This window comes from Triticum aestivum, chromosome 5A, assembly GCF_018294505.1.
Source record: "Triticum aestivum cultivar Chinese Spring chromosome 5A, IWGSC CS RefSeq v2.1, whole genome shotgun sequence".
In the NCBI taxonomy this organism is placed as follows: Eukaryota; Viridiplantae; Streptophyta; class Magnoliopsida; order Poales; family Poaceae; genus Triticum; species Triticum aestivum.
This window is the reverse complement of record NC_057806.1, coordinates 560,624,003-560,645,811: the sequence shown is the minus strand read 5'-3', so window position 1 is coordinate 560,645,811 and position 21,809 is coordinate 560,624,003. Positions and strand designations below refer to the sequence as shown.

At 47.1% G+C, this 21,809-nt stretch overlaps 1 pseudogene; it reads right to left on the bottom strand.

Annotated features, from left to right (window-relative positions):
• Window positions 1-2,659: 2,659 nt before the first annotated feature.
• Window positions 2,660-9,604, bottom strand: LOC123101553 (uncharacterized; annotated as a pseudogene).
• Between the last annotated feature and the right edge of the window lie 12,205 nt (window positions 9,605-21,809).

Genomic DNA, 21,809 nt, shown 5'->3' with positions numbered 1-21,809 from the left:
CCTCTCAAGAAAAATGAAATACTTGATATCTTTTATAATGGACTAACCGATGCTCCCAGAGACTACCTGGATAGTTGTGCTGGTTGTGTTTTCAGGGAAAGAACTATTGATCAAGCTGAATTGCTATTGAACAATATGCTGACTAATGAAAATAATTGGATACTTCCTGAACCAACTCCTAAGCCAACTCCGAAGAAAAGGGGTATTCTATTTCTCAGTCCCGAAGATATGCAAGAGGCAAAGAAATCTATGAATGAAAAAGGTATTAAAGATGAAGATGTTAAGAATTTACCACCTATTGAAGAAATACATGGTCTTGATAACCCGACACAGGTAGTAAAGGTAAATTCTCTCTATAGATTTGATAAATGTGAAATCCCATTTACTAAGTTTGCTAGCCAATGCTTGGATGACTTTGATGACTTTATGGTTAAACAAGAAAACTTCAATGCTTATGTTGGTAGACAATTGAAACACAATGCTGATATGCTTGAACACTTGAGTGATTATATGTCTAGAGTTAACACTACTAGGGAAAAGCCTAGCAGCAGCGCGGGTTTTAGGCCTATCAGCAGCGCGGGCACCCGCGCTACCAATAACGCACTACAGCTAATAGTTAGTAGTAGCATGGGTTAAACCCGCGCTACTACTAACTTTGTTAGTAGTAGCGTGTGCCACCCACGCTACTGCTATTACGTACACGCGCTACTACTAATGAAATAGCAGTAGCGTGGGTTAACAACCAACACTACTAGTATCATTTATACTTGTAGCGCTCAGTTTCCTCCCCACGCCACTACTAACTTATTAGAAATTAAAAAAATAAACCAGTACACATTATTACACCAGCATTAGAACACATCCAGTAAGAGCATACATAATTGACATGGGTCCTATTTCATGGTTAACTGGACACCGAAGCCAATAAATGAGCCAAAACCCCATCATTATGCATTGGTACTCACGATTGACCACTTCAAAGAACATGCAAGTATGTATGTCATTAACAATTGCAAACATAAGTTTCTTTGTATCTACTATCACAAAGTTCCTCATTCTACCTGTTCTCACTCCCATAATAAGAAAAATGAAAAGGAAAAATAGAGATAATCTGCCACAATTGCACTTCGGTGTCATGGATTCCGTCTGCCGCTTCAACATCTCATTATCCTGCAGCAATGGAAATTTTCCCAAAATTACCTTTTGCAACAACATAAATTGCATTGAGATTTCAGAATTAAACATAGGCATATCTCATAGTTTAAAACAAAGGCACTCAACAAAAAAGTGCATAAATTGAGAGAAAACCTTTGGCTAGAATAGCAACACAGCACAGGAGCTACGTTCGGTGGCGGAGCTCACTAATCGGTGGAGAAGGTCGAACTACCAAGTACGTAGCAGCACGACACAGGAGCACCTATGTTAATGCTGCCCACACAGTTGATTTAACTCTTACTAGTTCTTACTAAATTTACCAAGTAATAACTATAATAATAAACATGTCCAGACCTCTTTTTTGGACTTAGGACTCCACATACTGCAGCCTATATGCTGTAAGCAGTTTGCGTCACTACTAAAACAGAACTGAGGTAGAGAGTTTGGTGATGATCATATTAAGTTTAACCAACATTTCACAATTCACATTAGCAAAGATTAAACAAAATCATATGACAGCCCTATCAATTCCTGCTTAACACTTGGAACAAAAAGCATCAAGATAGAACTCAGGAATCAGTAAGTCTGTAAGTTTACCATCGATCATATTCGAAACATATCATACGCATCTTACATATTACAATGAAAGTCTGCATTATGCAGATCAACGGCCTCGGGGGATAACGATCTAGGACAGAATATGATTGAGCACTAGGAGCAAACACGCTGTAATTTTGAAGAACAGAGCAGTGTTCAAGTCCCCAACAGACCACAATCCCAGACAGGAATAGCGTTGTTCTTTCTTCAAATTACCATACACGGGGAAACAATGACAAGACTGGTTTGTTTTAAAAAAAGGAAGAGGATGATTAAGTGGTTTTACTTCAGATCAACAACATGTCAAACAAATCACTCTACCAAGGGTACAACTATGAGGTAGGTTGCACCAAACTCTCATCAGAGAGAGGAATAAAAACGAGAGAGAGAGAGAGAGAGAGGACCTTCTATCGTGTGGGCAGTAGCAGGGTCAGAGCAGCCACTCGCCTCGTCGTCCTCCTATCACAGTAGCAGATTTCTGCTTGACAAGCAGATAGGAGCACAAAACACACGCATCAGGTGGCGTCAAGCACATGGCTGCATGTATAACAAAAGGAAAGGCAACTCTCTTCATTTTTCAGTTTCTAAACTAAATACAAAATGATTGTGAAATCTTAGGCATAACCAAAGGAAAGCAGATTCGCAAAATCACTTGAACTTGCTTATACTACACATACAAAGTCCATTTTTTACTGTTAATATTGATGTTATAACATGTTCAGTTACAAAGATGCAAACTGCACTAGAGTGATTTCAAATCTTGCCACCAGCATGAGTCGAGTTGAGTTGCTAACTAACGAAAGACAAGCACAATGCATATACAAGGTAAATTTTGTAAATACAGGTGGCCAACATAATTTATTCAGTTTGAAACTTGAGGTGTTGCAAAGTATCGTGCTTCATTTGTTCAAGAATACAGGTAAGTTGGATTGCAAGACCTCTCCTCTTCTCCTCTCTGAAAAAATAATTACTTGCTGTGGTGCAGCAAGCAATCAGAGGAAGGAGACGGACAGAGGGTAAGGGGAGAAGAGAAATGCTTACCTTTCCCCACTTTGGAGGAGAACCATTGAATATGTATGAGCATTTAGGGGCCGACCAGTTTGGTGAACGCAGCCCCTATCACCACACCAGCTCCAAGTGCAACTGATGCCCAGCGGGTTGTTGGGCTACCTGTATAAAATAACACAAGTCACAAACATGCATTAGACCATAGATTTAGTGACAATTACTTCACAAAGTGTAAATTTGAGTTCTTCTCAAAGTGTTTCTTTCGGCATATGCCAACTCTGAATAATTAACAAGTAAATAAGATTATAAAATTTGAGAACATTCAAGAAAAATGCATGAATAATTGCTAGGCAAACTAATAATTATGGATTATCGGGTGGAAAACAGACAATTCACATAGCCAAATAACTTTTTTAATAGTTCCCTTACCAACATCAGATACACAGTAACAAGTTGCATTGCTTACTTTATAGAACTTGTGAAATCAAACTCATTCTGGATACAAATAAAAGGACTCCAAGTTATTCAACAGAATAGGATACAGGGAAACAGTTTGAGATTAGCTGATAACAAGCATCACATAGACATCAATGGACAAGCCCCTAAAGTTCGAGAATGAAACTGACTTAGGACTCCACATACTACAGCCTATATGGTGTAAGCAGTTTGCCTAGAAATTATTCATGCATTTTTCTTGATACCACAATCCCAATCAGACAAAGCGTTGTTCTTTCTCTAAAAAAATACCAGACATGAGGAAATGATGGTAAGACTGAATTATTTTCAGAACCATGATTCACCATAACCATTCCGAGAGCATGACTAACTCCAGGAAAGCATTGTTCACACCAATAAAATCACAAACAAAAGTTTCCCTGGCTAACAGTCAAAGCCATCACATAGCCTAGCCTAATTCAAGCACGTCCTGCTATTCATACACTAGCTAACGAATCAATTGAAATGACACTCTGGCCTCTGCAGAATAATAACATACATGAAATAAAATGTAAGCGATTTTTTGCTTACAATCATCAGAATCTCAGAGCACTCGATGCAAATTTGGGGCTCCAATCACGCAGGAAACAATCAATCTACAACACCCTAAAGCAGGGCATGTGCACTAGTAACGTTCCCAAATGTTTTTGCCTGGAGGAGCGCGCCCTACCTATGCAGCTAGGGAATCCCTCATCAGATTAGGCCAATCGAGATGGAACACGAGCATTATTTTCGCACAACCCTAGATCATGAGATACCCACGGAGGCGCGGCGAACAGATCTCGTGATGCAGCGAGAGGAATGGAGAGGTGAGGCGGAGGGGGTTGGGGGCTTACGGAAGAGGATGAGGCCTCCGAAGGCGCCGACGAGGGAGGAGTAGGCGACGCGGCGGATGGAGAGGTCGAGGCAGGCGTCCCACTTGGCGTCGAGGTCGTACCGCGGCGGGATCCCGGACCTGGTGGGCAGGGACGGCTTCGTTGCCGGCACCGGGGCCGGGGCGGGGGCGGGCAGCGGCGCGAGACGAGGAGCGGCAGGCGCGCGGCCGCCGGCATGGCGCACGCAGCGGGGGGCATGGGGGCGGACAGACGGAGGAGAGGAGGTGGAAGGGAGGCTGGCGGCGAGTGGGTTGTGACAGGAGAGGAGGTTGGGGATCTGGATTGGGCTGCGTTTTTTTAGACAGACGGGGGGTGGGTGGTGTGGGACGGTTGGTGGGGTGGGAGGTGGTGGTGGGGTGGGAGTGTGGATCGGACCGGGGTGGACACGCTTAGTAGTAGGGTGGGGGTCTTACCTGCGCTATTACTACTTACTTAGTAGTAGCGCCCGTTTTATACCCCTCGCTACTCCTATGGCCTATCCCGGGGGCATTGTTGGAGACCATTTAGTAGCAGCGCGGGTTTATACCCCTCGCTACTACTATCAACTTAGTAGTAGCGCGGTTTTTATACCCCTCACTACTACTAATTAGCAGTAGCGCCCATTTTTAAACCGCGCTACTGATAAACTTCTGTGTATAATGTTTTCCCTAGTAGTGTAAAGGTGAACTTAGACTTACTAGTAAACATGCTTCTATGGTTACCACTCAAGTAGAACAAGTGCTTAAGGCTCAGAATGATTATGCTCAATGAATTAAATAATAAGAAGAATGATAATGTTGTTAGAGTTATGACTAGAGGGGGTAAAATGACTCAGGAACCTTTGTATCCTGAGGGCCCACTACAAAAAAAAGACACATCCGTGACATTTTGGGCCGAACGAAAAAAATATCTGTCATACATATGACACTTCTATGACGATAATTGTGACAAAACCAGGTATCACCATAGATGTGGTGGGCTCCTACTTCTATGGAAAAAATCATGACAGAAAATGGGCTTTTTGTCCTGGGCGGGCCGGAGACGCAGATGCATGACATTCTTTGGGCCGTCCATGATGGAAAAAACCGTGGTAGAAGCAAGGGGGAGGAAAATTTCGGGGAGTTCCCGGTTATGGTGGGAGGTCGGGGGCCGAGCGATGCGCGTTTCTCTCGTACACGTACGTGCGTGTGTGCGAGGCGTTGGCTCTAACTGAACCCGAGCGATTGCACTGCAGGCTACGCGTTATTGAACCCGAGCGATCGATCGATGGCTGTCTGAACCCGATCGAGCGATTCCTTCGCTACTGCTGCTAACTGAAGCCGATCGATGCTGCCTCTGGGATGAACAGTGAGCGTTACGGGGGGGGGGGGGGGTTGGATGAATAGTGAGAAGTGGCGCTGCCTCTGGATAAACATGACCTCGTGGTGTGGTGGAGGGCTGGATGAACAGTAGACGGTGGAGGGGTGGTTGAACAGGACCCTGTGGTGTGGAGGGCTGGATGAATAGTAGACGGCGGAGGGGTGCCCGTGGAGGGGTGGTTGAACAGGACCCCGTGGTGTGGAGGGCTGGATGAATAGTAGACGGTGGAGGGGTGGTTGAACAGTAGCCGGTGGAGTAGCGCGCGGTGGAGGCTGGATGAACAAGAGCTCGTGGAGGCTGGAGGAGGTCGAGGTAGCCCGTGGAGGCTGGAGGAGGTCGGCGGTGGAGATGAACAATATCCCGTGGAGTCCCGTTTTGCGGTACGCCACACCCCTCCTGATGAATAGGACCCCCGTTTCGACCGTAGTGCTCCAACACAAGTCCGTTTCGTCCGTTTTGCGGTACACCACACCCCTCCCGATCAACAGGACCCCCGTTTCGACCGTAGGAGGTCCATTTCCTCCGTTTTGCAGTACGCCAGACCCCTCCCGATCAACAGGACCCCGTTCCGAACGTAGGAGGTCCGTTTACTCCGTTGTGCGGTACGCTAGGCCTCGTTTCCATCGCCTGTTCCGTCCAAGCCCTCCCGATGAACACGACCACGCATTCTGTTCCGACCCAGCCGGTTGGCTCCCACGCGTTCCGTTGCCTCCCGATGAACACGACGCATTCCGTTGCCTCCCCATGAACACGATGCATTCCGTTGCCTCCCCATGAACACGACGACGACACTGTTTCTCCATTCCGACCCAGCCATGTACACGACCCCTCGCCGTAAGTATGCGTGAGTAGGCGTTCGAGACCCCCCCGTATGTACACATATGTGGCCGTATTTTCTTTCTTGCACCCTGGCCGTTGTACGTACGTGTACATGCTACGTGCGCGCCTCTACTACGACACGTATGCGCCTCTACTATGACACGTGCGCGCCTCTACATCCACCAGTATATATGTACATACACGTTCGCGACCAGAATGACAACGCTATGTACGCTTCGACCAGGTGGGTCCCGACTGTCAGGAACTTCCTTGCCTGCGAAGATGTAGCTGGTGGGTCCCAACAGTCAGGGGGCGAATCGTTTTTTTTTGCCCGGACGCACTTCCTTGCGTGCGAACATGTAACTGGTGGGTCCCAGCAGTCAGGGGCAAATGTTTTTTTTCGCGAAATACAGTGGACCGTCCAGTGGGTCCCAGCTGTCAGGTGGAGGAATCATTATTTTCCGCGTAATAAGGAGGCACTTCCTTGCTGTGGTCGTGGACCCAGCTGTCAGCCTCTCCACATACAGTGCACGCCCGATGGAAGTCGTTCCTTGACCACGTTGACCACGCCGCGCCGAGAGCACCGGGGCGGTGGATGACGGCGAGGCCTAGGAAGGGGACGACGGGGAGCCGGGGAAGATGCGGCAGTGGAAGCCCGCGCGGAGAGGAGTACGAAGGTTCACTGGTTCTGCTGCGGTGTGAGACTGCCGTCGCCGTAGGGCCTGGCCAGCGGTGGGAATAGTAGGGGGCGGTGAGGCCTCCGCAGCAGCACAACCACCACGGGAGGCAGGAGCATGCGGCACGACCGCTGCTGCTTTGGGCGGCTAGAGCAAGAAGACCAGAGGTTGAAGAAGCACTACGGCCGTTGGATGGACATCGTACGGTCACTGGAGCTAGAATCGTTCATATTGACTAAAGTTGACAAAGGCCCCCCCGTCCCAGTCAACTTAGTAGGCCCACAAGTCAGCCTCCCACCATGCTTGGTCCCAGCTAGTAGGGTGAGTATTCATTTTTTTGTGCGTAATAAGGAGGCACTTTCGGTGGGTCTGAGGTGACAGCGGGGGGACGTTTTTTTTCACGAAATACGCTGGCCCGTCCGGTGGGTCCCAGCAGTCAGGGGGGAAACGTTTTTTTCGCGAAATAAGGTGGCCCGTTCGGTGGGTCCCTGCTGCCAGGTGGAGGAATAATTATTTTGCGTGTAATAAGGAGGCACTTCCTTGCGGCCGCCTGGACCCAGCTATCAGCCTCTCCACGTATAGTACTCTTCCGATGGAAGTCGGTCGTTGACCACGCCGCGCCGAGAGCACCAAGGCGGTGGTTTGGACGATGGCGAGGCCTAGGAAGGGGGCGACACGGAGCCAGGGAAGACGCAGCAGTGGAAGCCCGCGCGGAGAGGAGTACGAGGGTTCACTGGTTCGGCTGCGGTGTGAGGCTGCCGTCGCCGCAGAATAACAGGGGGTGTGGGTGAGTGGAGGGATGGCCTGGCCAGCGGTGGGAGTAGTACAGGGCGGTGAGGCCTCCGTGGCATCACAGCCGGCCACGGGAGGCAGGAACACGCGACACGACTGGCGCTGCTTTGGGCGGCTGGAGCAAGAAGACCAGAGGTTGAAGAAACACTACGGCCGTTGGATGGACATCGTACGATCACTGCAGGTAGAATCATTTATATTGACTAAGTTGACAAAGCCCTTGGTACGTGTCAACTTAGTAGGCGCACAGCTCGGATTTGGCACAGAACATGTAGCCCATTTGCGATTTGTAAGAATGTACAACCCATTTTTTAATTCTAATGGAATTTACTACAGCCCATTTACAATTTGTTAAAAGTACAGCCCAACTTCTAGCTAGGACAACGATTAATAATTTCAAGCAACCGCTCAAAACAGAATTAAAAGAAATTCCCACATTTTGATGGGATCCGAAATATTTTTATCTGAAATTTCTAGTCAGGTCAAATATAATTTCAAAATAAAGTTGTATTACATTAAAATCCAATGAAATATTGCGCGCGCAACAAGTAATGAAATTAAAATTTTCAAATTCCAAAAGTAATATATTTTTCAAACTAATTATGTGTTTGGTGCATAGTAACTGTCCAGTTATTATAATTACATCCCATTTATTATTTCTTAAAGTCCATTTTCTTGTTAAGCCTAATGCATACCTCCTAGGAAAGTTTGCAGCCCAGCGGGGCGGAGAATAACAAGTTGACCCAGATATTGTGTACAACTGTCGGCCCAGTTGCATTGCTGATGTTGAAAAAAAAGGCATGTGTAGTACAGTACAACCTAACATGGTTACTCAGCCCACATTCAACGACGCCAGAAAGGCCCAAACAAGGCTTCTGTACAACTTTTTGAAGTCACTGAGCTCAATTAATAACTTAAGAAAAAATTTAGATTACAGTGGAACCTAATTAAAAGCTGCCACGAGCAAATAAATAATTCAACAGGTCCCACTTGTGCGTGTGCACGTGTGTGTGTGTGTGTGTGCGCGTGTGTGTGTGTGTGTGAGAGAGAGAGAGAGAGACCCATCGGTCGATGCTCGTAAATAAATCTTTCAGCCATATGCATTGCTGATGCTCAGTAAAAACTTATATAGTTGACACAATCATATAGAACATCATAGCACACTGAACTTGCATACAAAAATTTCACGCAGGCGACACAATCAGGATGGAAGCAGTGGATCGCTACGGGAAGGGCTATGTTGAAACCAACAAAGTCGTACATAACGGTTCATCGTCTTTATCAATGACGGGGAAATATCTTGAATGTTGTGCAAAGAAAACAGACAGACAACACAATAAGTTCTGCTAGCACATTAAGTTGACGTACAGCCCTTTCTAAAAAAATTTCAGGTACAAAATTAGAACATGTCACAATCAAATGTACTGGCATATCAGTGCTTCACACCCATAGCTTGGATTTAAATAGTATCTGGCAAGATTCAGTTGTTACCTCAAATTAGAGCACATCCAGGCAGCCAGCCCTGCCTCTTCTCCCAAAGAAGTAGTGGCGTCCGTCGCGCGATGGAGTAGGCTCTGTGCCATCCATTGTTTCGAGCAACACGGGGAAAGTCTAACATTGACTCATGTAATGGACGTTGTCGACAGACCCTGGCACCAGCGGCGGCGGCAGGACTTCGATTGATGGATTGACCACTTCTTCGACATGCACGAACACTCGATATAGGTACATCCCTAACATGGTCCACGACAGCCTTGGTGGTGACGAATAGTACAACCCCGGTTCCTGCACCGGTATGTCAACACCAATCACCTTCGGTATGGTGGAGGACTTCTTCCTCCATGCCATAACCGTCAGAGCCCAGCTGTCTGGAGGAACAAACATACTTACGAGCTCACCTCCAAGGTCGTTGATAAGCTTGTTCATGGACTCGCTATTCCAAGCACGTCGAGGCATGCCGTGGAAGGTAATCTTTGTTAAAAACTCAAGCTCAGAGGGCACCGAGCCCCATCCTGGGTGCCACCGATCAAAGGTCACCAGCGTGCCATTGCAGAACAAACGCCGGGAAGATTCGAACACACGACTGTAGTCGAAAGTTGTCCGGAACCTGACAAAGAAATCAGCCGGTGGCGGACAGACTTCGACGAGCAAGTCACTTATTTGGATGTCGTGTGCAATGCCAAGAGCTTTGACAAGGTCGTCCGGCGAGACGGGAGGCCGGTCGCCATTGATGGTTACCATCAGCACTTTGCCGGCAAACTGGTCGTCAAGCGCCGCCATGCCACTGTTGAGCGATAGCATGGAGCGACCGAAGGCAGGACGGACCTCAGGATCTCTGGCTCAGAGATCCGCGTTGACCAGCGACATGATAGTGCGCTTGAGTACAAGGAGTACAGGAGGGGGATTTGGGGGAACTGGAGTAGGAATCGAGATTCCAGAGGTGGGGGAGGAGCGGGAGACTGGGGATGAAAAGGTAGCATGAATTTCTAGCACACGCCAATATGCTCTCGGCGCGCAAGCGCACGAAAACACCGGTGACGCCCACATGTCGGCCTAAGAGTCCTTATTCCTTCTTTTTTGGAGAGCCCGGCCTTTTTTCAGGATCTTTTCAGGGTCCGGCCTGAGAGTCATAATTGACCTGTTTGGCATTGCGTTACTACTCGGCTCATATTCAACGTCACCTCACTAGCCCAAACAAGTGTACATCATCGAAAAGACACTGAGCTCAAATTATATAACTTGAAAAAAGGAGATATACTCTGAACACTGGAGAATGGTGATGCCCTCATTTAGCCTACCAGTATTTCGAGACAATAAATAGTTCGAAACAACGATATATACACCATTCAAACACTAACTAGTACTACTGACATAAATAGCAAGACATGATAGTTCATAAGAAGTCTTGCTACACCACCAAAACGCACCCAATCTGCAGCGCTCAGACTCTCGTGATCCAGACGAGAATGACATTCTAAACAGAAGCAACTATTACATAGTAAGAGTGACATAGACGAGGATGACCAAATGACAAGGAATATGCATAACAAAAGAAAGAACTACCCATCCAGAACCAGCAGCAAAGACAACAAAGTCATTTGAAAAGATGATCCAACACCATCATAATTTGCATCCCCGCTTCAGCGACCAGTGATCCGGAGACACCAGTACTCCACCCTTTCGATGCAACACCCCAATTACCTATCAACCTGAAGGCTTGAACCACATCACTGCCTGTCGTAATTGAGACATCCAAGGATCAAAGTTAATCCAGATGCCTTTGTCATTCTCACCTTCTTTTGGCTGCAGGCTGTATCGTTGACAATCAGGGGAGTTTGCTCCCGAACTCCTAGGGCTCGCCGTGTAGACACAGTTTCCATAGCAAACAGAGCCTCTCTGCCATCAAGGTCCTTGCCAACGATGATCTCCAGGTTAATCGGATAATTGAGTCCGAGAAACAGAGAGTATGAAACAAGGCTATTTACTCGCCTCCAACTAAAATATCCTAAAGGCCCCAACAAGCTGGTATCCTGCTCATAGACGTAACAACCACTGTCCGGATACTCACGTATTACACGGTGCTTGTATACAGTGCGGATTTTGCAATATAACTTTTCCGGCTCATGTGTCCGAATGATCATCAGTCTTTTGCCGTCGTCTGATCGAGCGAGGAACTAGTTGTGCTTCCCTGTTTTTGGCAAAGGTGGTGTGATTACAAAGGGCAGTAACTGTAGGGACACTGCATCATATCAAAAAGGATATGCATTGTTAATGTAAGATCAGCGTTGTTCAGAGTATGAGTAGGATAATGCAAGAAACATCATTGATATGTCCCTGTTGGAACTGGGAGGAAAATACAGGGAAATGTATACTGGGTTCGAAAATATAGAAGTGCCATGCATGGCTATACTCATGTTATCTCGCAATCGATTCTTCACAGGAAACTACCATGTCATGCATGTTATGTAATCATGTTCTATCCTCACAAACAAATTCTCCAAGGTAACTAACAGACTATGCATTGTTATATACTCGTGTTCTATGGGCAAAAATTTTGTGAGGATATTATTCTAGCCATTGATTGCTGAAGGGCGAATATAGGTATGTACACATGGTAAGCATTGCAGGATTTCACTACTTCCAAATATAGAGTTCTCCATATGCACATTTACTTCCCTAATGTATGGTTAGATGAAACCAACAGTGTGGTGCATGTTTCTACATCATGAAAATGAGGAAACTAACATGGCTATTGATACACACTCATATTTAGTAGTAGTATATGTATTACTGTAAAATAAGGATAATATCCATATATTCCTAACCGTTTGATTATTCAGGGTATAAATTGGCTGTAATGACATGGTCACAATCGCATGAATTAACTCATTCCAAATATAGCTGATTTACGGCGTCTCTAATACATTGCCATAGTTCTACTCAAATTCTGCTCAAACAAGGATATGCCAATCATCACAAAAATTTCAAACAGTGTCATGGCGTCATCATTAACATGAGACGGAAACAACTTACACGCGCCGTCCCAGCAATACGTGGTGCCATCTGCTTTGTCGATCACGTAGATGATGCCATTGTGTTCAATAGCATCACAGAAGTGTGTATCAGCTTTGATGATGATCCACTGCGAGTCGAGTTGTCTCCAGCTAAAGAAGGCACCAGCGTAAAGATAGGCGAGTCCACGGTTGTACAAGGCAATTAGCTTGAAGTCTACGTAATTCGCATGTCGTGTGGGCACTTGGCAGATTACAATCTTCTGCAAAACAAGGTCCGTCCAATTGACGTAGTAATCTAGATGACTTGGACCGCGATGGTAATACTCTATATAATCCAACGGAGGAAGGATAATCTCATGGGAGGTCTGGAAGTTCACGAGCACCAACTTTTTACCGTCTTCTCTGAAGGCAGCTATCCAGTGGGAGTTCATGCCGACCCAGTACATACCTGCCAAGAAGTTTCGGGCGATGGTGATTGGATCGATGTCGAGGGAAATGATGTACGACGACCCACTACATACCTGCAAAGAAGTTTCGGCTAATGGAGATCGGATTGAAGTCGAGGGGCATCATGCACGCCTCCGTATCATGGTGAGCCAATCTTGCAAGACCAGATAGCAGCAAGCAGGGTGTCTTGAAAAGCTTAGGCCTCGCTTCGACGATGGCCGTGTGCATGTCCCTCGAGCATGCAGCCAGCCGTAGGGTGCTCAACATATCCATACACAAACAATAGAGGTCGAGGATGTCACTGGGGAGATTTCTCCAATCGCGGCTCATATGGATGCTGCACGGTTCGCGTTCGGCCATGGTGGAGTTTGGAAGGGGGCTTGATTTACGGGGGAGAAGGATGTCGGTGCTGGAGCGGCTAGCGAGGGAATAGTGGTACTGGGGGAGGCGAGTGAGGCGACGATACACGGGGGCACAGTGAGATGGAGACGGAGACGGAGACGGAGAAGGTGATGGAGATGGAGTGGTGCTATGGGAGAGGAGAGGGAGACGAGGCGAGGCGCCAATGTGTTGTACAGCAGCGATGACAGACTGCACAGTGCACAGGGTGAGGCTGACTTTGGTAACCCGAACACGCCGCCTGGACTAGTGTCAGGCGCAGGGTGTTGTCACTTCACTGTGAGGACCGAATGAATAGTATTTTGACCATCAAGTGTACCATAGTTGTACCGTAGTAGTAGTAGTAGTAGGAACGTGAGTACTCCAGTATTGTATAGCGGAAATAGGTCTCCCGTGCTAGCATGCCTGTTCACTTCATCGTTCAGGTATCCTCCATATTGCGAGCAGAACCTAATTCTCGTGCATGCCCAATCAACGCCCTACCACGATGCATGCAGTGGTCGTTCTGGTGCATCACGGACGGCATGCAGATCGTTCCACACTTGAGAAGTGGAAAAATGGAAAGGTAGAACGCGGCAGCAGAGGAAGAGAACGCTGGCTAACGAGGCTGGGAGGGGATGGAGCAGGAAGTTAATGCTCCACGCCTAAAGGTTTTGGGAAAACCTGATTTTCATAAGGTGACTTATACTCACCTAAACGGAGGGAGTATTCCTTAACCAAAGAATGTTGTGTCTCCCACTCAAGCGCTCAAAAAAAAAACTACGGCACATTTTTTCATAATTTTGCATAGGTCCCACCTATCAGGAAGGATAGGCACGTACACGAACAGGTACGACTCATCAGTCTACCCGCATAGCCTTTTCATTAGTCTACTTAGCCGTCTAATCAACTGCCTGCATGCCACTTCTCCCATTTACTTCTCCATCGGGAACCAATTCTCCTCGGCTTCTTCACCTCCCCTTCGTCTTCATTTGCATCCAAACCCCGTACATATGCAAGCCAATCTCCACTCGCACCGAGCCTAACCTGTGAAATAGTAGGCAGGGGGAGAATTAGGAAATGGACACGGAAGTAGTCTTTAGAATGCATTTACTATGTGATCAAACTCATCTTACCTGCTCATTGGAGGAAATCCGAGTGCCCCTCAACGTCGGCATCTCAAGGGGCATCAACTTGCAACTACGGCAACGCCGCGGTGGAGAGACCCCCAAGGAAATATCCTCGTGCGTTCCATGGAACATCAAGATGCATTTGTATGAGTAGTTTATCTTGTGAGAGAAAAATATGAACGAGGGAAGGCCTCTAGAGATAGAGATGGACACTACTACTACCAATGTGCTGGCCCATGTGTTGCAATGGATCCAAAGTAGTAGAATAATACTTGTTCATGTGCTTGAAATATAAACACTCTAGTTTTGATATACATGTGTCAGCAGACATGACAGCTTGTCCATGGAAGTTGAACCACGGCGACCATCACGTTTCTTGTTTCTACCACTGCCACACCCACACGCGATTCCCACGATGCCGCTCCAACCCACGGCACGACGTCCCCCGACATGGACATGGATCCTCTGACATGGCTATCACTGCCTTGCCCTGCCTTTCCTTCGCTGATAGGTGGGACCCATGCTTATGGGTCCCACATGTCAGTGACAAAATGGTAGGATTGTTTGCGTCAGGGGATCCTCATCCCCCCGACGAGCCCCTCATCCCTCTCGGCCCCACCGCTCCTCTGCCTTTGTGTGCATGCCATGCGGGCCAGCTGAACTGCGGCGACCATCAACTTTCTACCACAGACACACCTCATTGGACATGGTTTGCCTGCTCCACTGCTGTGCTCCGATCCGTACTCCTGCACCATCGAATTTTCATCCAGCAGCTGTGACACATTTCATCCCGGGCATCAATCCTCAACTGGAGTACTTATGTACTCCCTCCGGTCCTTTTACTCTGCACATTGGATTTGCCGAAAGTCAAACTTTGCTAAGTTTGACCAAATTTATATTAGAAATTATTAGCATCTATAATATCTAATAAATATAATATGAAAACATATTCCAAGATGAATCTAATGATATTGGTGTTGTTATGTGAATGTCTATAATTTTTTATATAAACTTGGTCAAAGTTGGATGAGATTGACTTCGGACAAACCTAATATGCAGAATAAAAAGGACTGGAGGGAGTACTACAGGTAGTACCCGCTGGTGTGGCCATCTACGCCTCGTAACGCCCCGACGCCCAGCTGTGGCACCCTCGCCACGGCCACGCCACCACCGGCCGGTTCATCTCGAACGAGTGAGTCACGAACCATGCCACCACCATGAGAATGACATGTGGGCCAGCCGCATTTAAGGTTCGCATGTCATTGACTCATTGGCCGGGCACTAAGACACTGAAGTTCGGTCCCGTGGGCCCCGAGAGGGAAATGTAACTCCTGCGGCAGGCCTTGTGGTGCTCCCGCAGTACGAGCTCTTGCCAAAATAGGAATTTGTTTCTCACTACTACCAACTAGTACTAGTAAGGTACACGTGCATTGCACACATGAGATTTTGGTGGTTTGTGCATTATGCTTCTACATGTGGAGCTTTCTGGATCTAACATGTGGCAAAATCTAGTGGAGTGTAAGGTTAGGCAAGTTTGATTAACTTAGGTGAGTGTTTGGTTCAAGCCACACCTTAGGCAAGCCACACTAAGGCCCCACATGACATACACACAAAAAATGTGGCAAGATTTCTTAGGCTTGCCAACTTGTTTCTCTCATTTTGAAGAACTAATAACTTTGCCTAAGCTTAGTTGTGGCAAAGTTAGTCATGAATTAAGTTCAACCATGGAGTCTTCTAGATTATACATGTGGCAGAATCTGGTGGATGATATCCAACAGCCAGTAGTGCTCGGATTTGCCATCTTTGTACCGTCGGATTGGCTTCATCCAACGACCAACTTTCAAAGTTTTTCACACACTATATAGGGGGTATAGATATAGATGTGCCGGTCCGTTGCAATGGATCCAAAGTATATATATCTATTTAGTGGAGTGCACTCTAAACACATTATCTATTTATTTTTCTCTAACCTTCCGTAGCCATGCCACCAAGCCACATATAAGCTTCATGGGTGCCCCCCACATCATATTATTCATACTACGTTGATTGAAAAAAAGATAAATCACCCAAAACAAGATCTTCCCGTTTTTTGTTCCTACAATGTTGTGCCGTGCACGTACCTACTAGTTGTATAGTGGTAGTACTAGTAATATAGTATTAGGAGTATAAACTTGGTACTAGTAGGAGTAGTACTAGTACGGAATGCTCCTACTCTATCAACGAGCCCCGTCTGACACCAAATTTCTTGGCTTCTATGCTACAGCTAGATCTTCCCCTCGTTTCTGTTTTCCAACCCGGCGGCGGGCGGGGTGTCGGTTTGCTCAATGGTGGTCCCACATGAAAGTGAAAATGCTAGGCAACACGCCTTCCCTAAGCTATGTGTTGTGCCGGACGGGCCGTGTTGTACTCCCGATTCCCGGGCGTGTGGGGGTGCGACGCGAACGCGGCAGGCCTTTTCCTTTTACCAGCAATGTGCCCGTGCGTTGCGACGGATCCAAAGTAGTAGAATAGTAGTATTTGTTCACAAACTTGAAAGAAATCACTATTGTTTTGATATACTCCTAATATATTACTCCCTCCGTACCTAAATATTTGTCTTTTTTGAGATTTCAAATGGACTATCACATACGGATTATATAGACATATTCTAGTGTTTCTAGCAAGATGCCCGCGCGTTGCACGAAGTTGATGGAAAAGGTAAGCACAACTTATAAATTGACGGATGGAGTACGAGTTACAGTGATGCATATAATTAAGCAAAGGGATCACACATGTCGGTATTGACTGGAACGAGAATGCAACAGCACAATAAGAATTAAGGCCACGATGATGCGATCGCAGTGGTGGTTACAGAAGGCAAGAAGAAAGATGGATCCACGAACGTACGACCTCCTCATCCTCAACTTAGTGCGCCGGGCCACCGACCGGCGGCTAAGGAGCGGCGGCTTTTGTGGCGAGGTCGAGTTGCTTCTCAACAAAGGCATCCAAGGCTTCCAGCCGGTTGAGGAAGGCCAACATTGTAGCGTCCTCACTGGCCTTGTAGATACATATGTACATGATTTCCTCGTACATGTGGATGTGTAGGTCGACGAATTCTTGCAGGGCGAGGCGCCTCGCGGCGAGCGCGACCTCCAGGTGGACATTCTTCGTGGCGTCGGCGGGCAGTTGCAGGGCCACTAGTGCTTGAAAGAGGTTCTGGCCATGGAGGCCGATTAGGGTGGCAGGCAATGAGGAGCCCCGGCATGCGGGCTGGAGGAGTACGGCGATGTCGTCCGCGAGCCTCTTGAGGACGGTGAACTTGTTGCTGGTGGCAATGATCATCTGGTCCAACTGAGAGTCGTAGTTGGCGTCGAAGGCGGCCATCCACCAGCCGGTCTCCAACACCGTCTAGAGACGATCCTCGGCGCCATGCCGTAGGCCGACGTCATGGACCAACTGGCGCAGCCGCTGGCCGCTCACGAGCATCGCCGCCATGGGTCTGGAGTGAGCTCTTTTGCGCTTAGTGTAGGTTCTTACGCAAATGCTTAGGTGCGTACGATGTGGTAGATACATTGGAATGGAGGGGCGCCTTTATATGTGGGCAATGAGGGCAAACTGCGTTGCATTCACATCGTGCAGCCTCTTTTCCCGGCCCTCCTCCCATTACTTCCCTCATGCATTAATTGAAGGAGGATGCATTGGCCGTTCAACATATCGGGAACCGCTACTCCCTCCCTCATCTGCATTAAAGCCGTATCGGGAACTGCGCCGCCCGCTGTCAAATCGAATACTCCCTCCGTCTAGGTGAGTATTAAGTCATCTTACGAAAACCAAATAGTAAACACATAGGCGTGGTGCATTAACTCTCACGTTGTTTCTTATTTTTTGACATAAATAGAGGAATCAACCAAGCAGAGATGTGGGGCTTGTATGCTTTTAATGACTTGAGACTATCAAACATGACATGCAGTGGTCAGTTTGTTGCACAAGAACAAATACAACCCACGTCAGCACACACGCATCTTATATAGCATCACATCCAATGGCTGTAAAAGATGAATGAGACCAAATTATATCTCATCTAGATGAGTTCTAGCAAAATTGTATTAATAATACTTAGTACTCCCGCGCCATGTATCATATATTAGTATCATGTAGTACTTTATTTATTTATGAGGTATCCAGATGGCACTGCACCGCCAAGAAAAGAGGGTAACGTCAAAATTATGGACTACTTTTTTGAGTATGTTGGTAAGGTCCGGTCATAGTCACTTGTTGAAATCTCTAAAAATACAAATACTCCCTCCGTTCGGAAATACTTGTCATCAAAATGCATAAAAGGAAATGTATCTAGACGTATTTTAGTTTTAGATACATCTCTTTTTATCCATTTGGTGACAAGTATTTTCGGACGGAGGGAGTAGAAAACAGAGTTGGTGATGATGGTGTGCGTGCCATCCTGCAATATAGGACGTCGGATTTATATCTAACAGATAGGAAAGAAACAATGGCAATTTTGCAAAAATATACCCACACATCTCTCCACATTCGCAAATAAGGCCTTCCCTCGTTCAACCTTTTCTCTCACAAGATAAACTACTCATACAAATGCATCTTGATGTTCCATGCAACGCACGGGCAGCTAGCTAATTTCTTTTAAAATAGTTGCTGCGATAATTGGGTTGAAGTGATATATTTTATGTCTGCCCGAATGATTTTAGATTCACTAGTAGTAACAAAGAAAAGGTTTCCTTGTTAATTAACAGAAAACAGGGTGAAAACTATCACATGAGGCCGCTAAAAATAAGGCACAGTGGGTTCAGCGTCATCGTCACTACAGCTGTGCGCGCGTGAGAAGTCTACATATCGAGGGGGCTAGCGAGCGAGGCACTGAGACACAATGTTTGAGAGAGAAACCAATTGACAGATTATGATCAGATCGAGTTGTCACCCTTCTGCTGTCATTGTTGGGGGGGGGGGAGGGAGAGAAAGACGTATCGAGAGTGTGTGCGGTAGGCACAGAGGCACAACTAGCGAGTGTGTGTGTGTGTTTGAAAGAGGAGTAGATAGATTATTATCAAGATCGATGTGCCACCCTACTCCTTCGGTGTCGGGTAGTGTGAGTGTATGTTTGAGAGAGAAGCCAGTCGATAGATTAGTATCAAGATCGAGGTGTCACCCGACTCCTTCGGTGTTGGGAAGTGTGGGTGTGTGTGTGGGGGGGGGGGCAGTGACACTCACATATCTCTACTTTTATAAAAAACAGAGTTGGTGATGATGGTGTTCCCGCCATCCTGCAATATAGGCCATCCGATTTATATCCGACGGACATGAAGGAAACTATGGTAATTTTGCAAAAAGATACCCACACCCCTCTCCGCATTTGCAAATAAGGCATTCCCTTGTTCATCATTTTCTCCCACAAGATAAACTTCTCATACAAATGCATCTTGATGTTCCGTGCAACGCATGGGCATCTTGCTAGTAGGGAGAAGGAGTTTGTGTGACACATATCTAGCTATATTAAGGGGTAGGTAGATATCATATGTGTGAGAGACATTATTATACTTTGAGAAATTAGTGGTTGTGGGTGGGCGGAATTAAAGGGGTGAGCGTGTTAGACATATATATATATAGAGAGAGAGAGAGTGTGTGTGTGTGTGTTTCTGTGTGAGAGACTTGTAGGACGGGGTAGAAAGACGAATTTAACCCTGACGGAGGGAGAGAAATACATGAAGTGTGCGTGTGTGATTCCGATGCCCACAGGGAAATGAGATATGTATGCGTGTGAGGAGAGATTGCACAATTCATTCACGTATCACTATCTAGCAATCGTGGACGTGCATCGCTTGAACATAAGTCAATATCTACTTCGTATCATGGCCAAAGGTACAATATCGATTCAACGCTATAAAGATTGGACACTCACATATCACATTTTTTTCTATTTAAATAAACCTTTTCAGTTGTGCATGCCAAAGTTACAGTGATGTTTCTTCAAACAACCAACGTAGCTATCATGTACATGCACCATTGTTACTCTTGCATTCAAATTCATTAGTCTTGGATGATTTAAGTTTCTATTTTGAAGTAATATATGTAATATTCGTATATGAATTCAATGGGTACGCAATTTATGAAATGGAGGCTATGTAATCATATGAGGTAACACTTTTAAGTAGCTGACTACAATATCCATTTCTTTTTGTGCGCCTCTACACTAACATGTCAATGCATTATGTTTAAAGTAAATAACCAATGAAACTAAATTATCTATTTACACGAGAAATACATAGGCTGAGCGTTTGATCCTTTTTTTGTGAACGCGCCACTACACCCGTACGATTGGCCGCGCCCGTGTGAACGTCCAAGTTATCGGTGCATCATCCTGAGTTATTGTCTTTTTTTCTAGGGTGGACTTCGCACCAGTTATTAACTGTTGACGCGTGCCCTGTGTACACAGTCTAGCATGACCTTCCCGCTAGCACGGTCCAAAATTAGTTGAAACTGGGTACGAATGATCCCGCGGGCGGCAAAGTCTCCCGCCTCCTTCTAAAATTTCCGCCACCTTAGCCTTTAGCAAGCGAAATCCCCCTTTTGTCCTTGGTGCACGGAGACCAACAGTTACAATACTGCCCTCATCTACATGATAGGTCGGGGCTGCTTTGGTAACTTCCGGTTCCCCCACTACACGGCACCCCCATTTCCTCTCCCCCTCCCACAAAAAATGACTAACTCCACAGCACCAGAGCATCTTACATAACGCCGTCCGTACTTCATCGCCCTTTCTCCCCTCCCCTCTCAAAACCCTAGACTGCTCATCCACCGGCGTACCATAGCCCATTCACTGCCAGCGGCGTCCACCTCGCCGGATCTGCTTCTCTGGCTGCATCTACCCCTCCCACCTCCCTTAGAAACAAGTAGACTGCTCATCCACCACTGTACCACAGCACATTCAGTGCAGGCCTTGTCCACGGCGCCGGATCTGCTTCGTCGGTACTCTCGTCAACCACCGCGCATCTGCAGCGGCTCATTCGTACTCCCCACCAGAGATGCTTCGTCCACACCCCGCGGAGCCGCCCCATCGATGCCCCCGTCGACGGCCTCTGATCCTCTTCGCCGACACCTTCCTCAACCCTACCGGAGCCGCTTCACCGACACCTTCCTCAACCCTACCGGAGCCGCTTCGCCGACACCATCGTCAACCCTACCGGAGTAGCTTCACCTATACCATTCTCAACCCTACCGAGGCCGCTTTGCCAACTCACAAGTCCACGGCCTCAGATCCGCTTCCTCGCACGCTCATCCAACCTACCGGAGCAGCTTCCGACGCCCCGTCCACGGCCGCAGATCCGCATCGTCGACACCACCCTTAACCCAACCACCGGAGCAGCTTCTGACGCCCCGACCATGGCCGCAGATATGCATCGTCGACACCATCCTTAACCCAACCATCAGAGCAGCTTCTGACGCCTCGTCCACGGCCGCAGATCCGCGTCGTCGACACCATCTGTCGGTGTCAAAACCGACGAATCTTGGGTAGGGGGTCCCGAACTATGCGTCTAAGGCGGATGGTAATAGGAGGCAGGGGACACGATGTTTTAC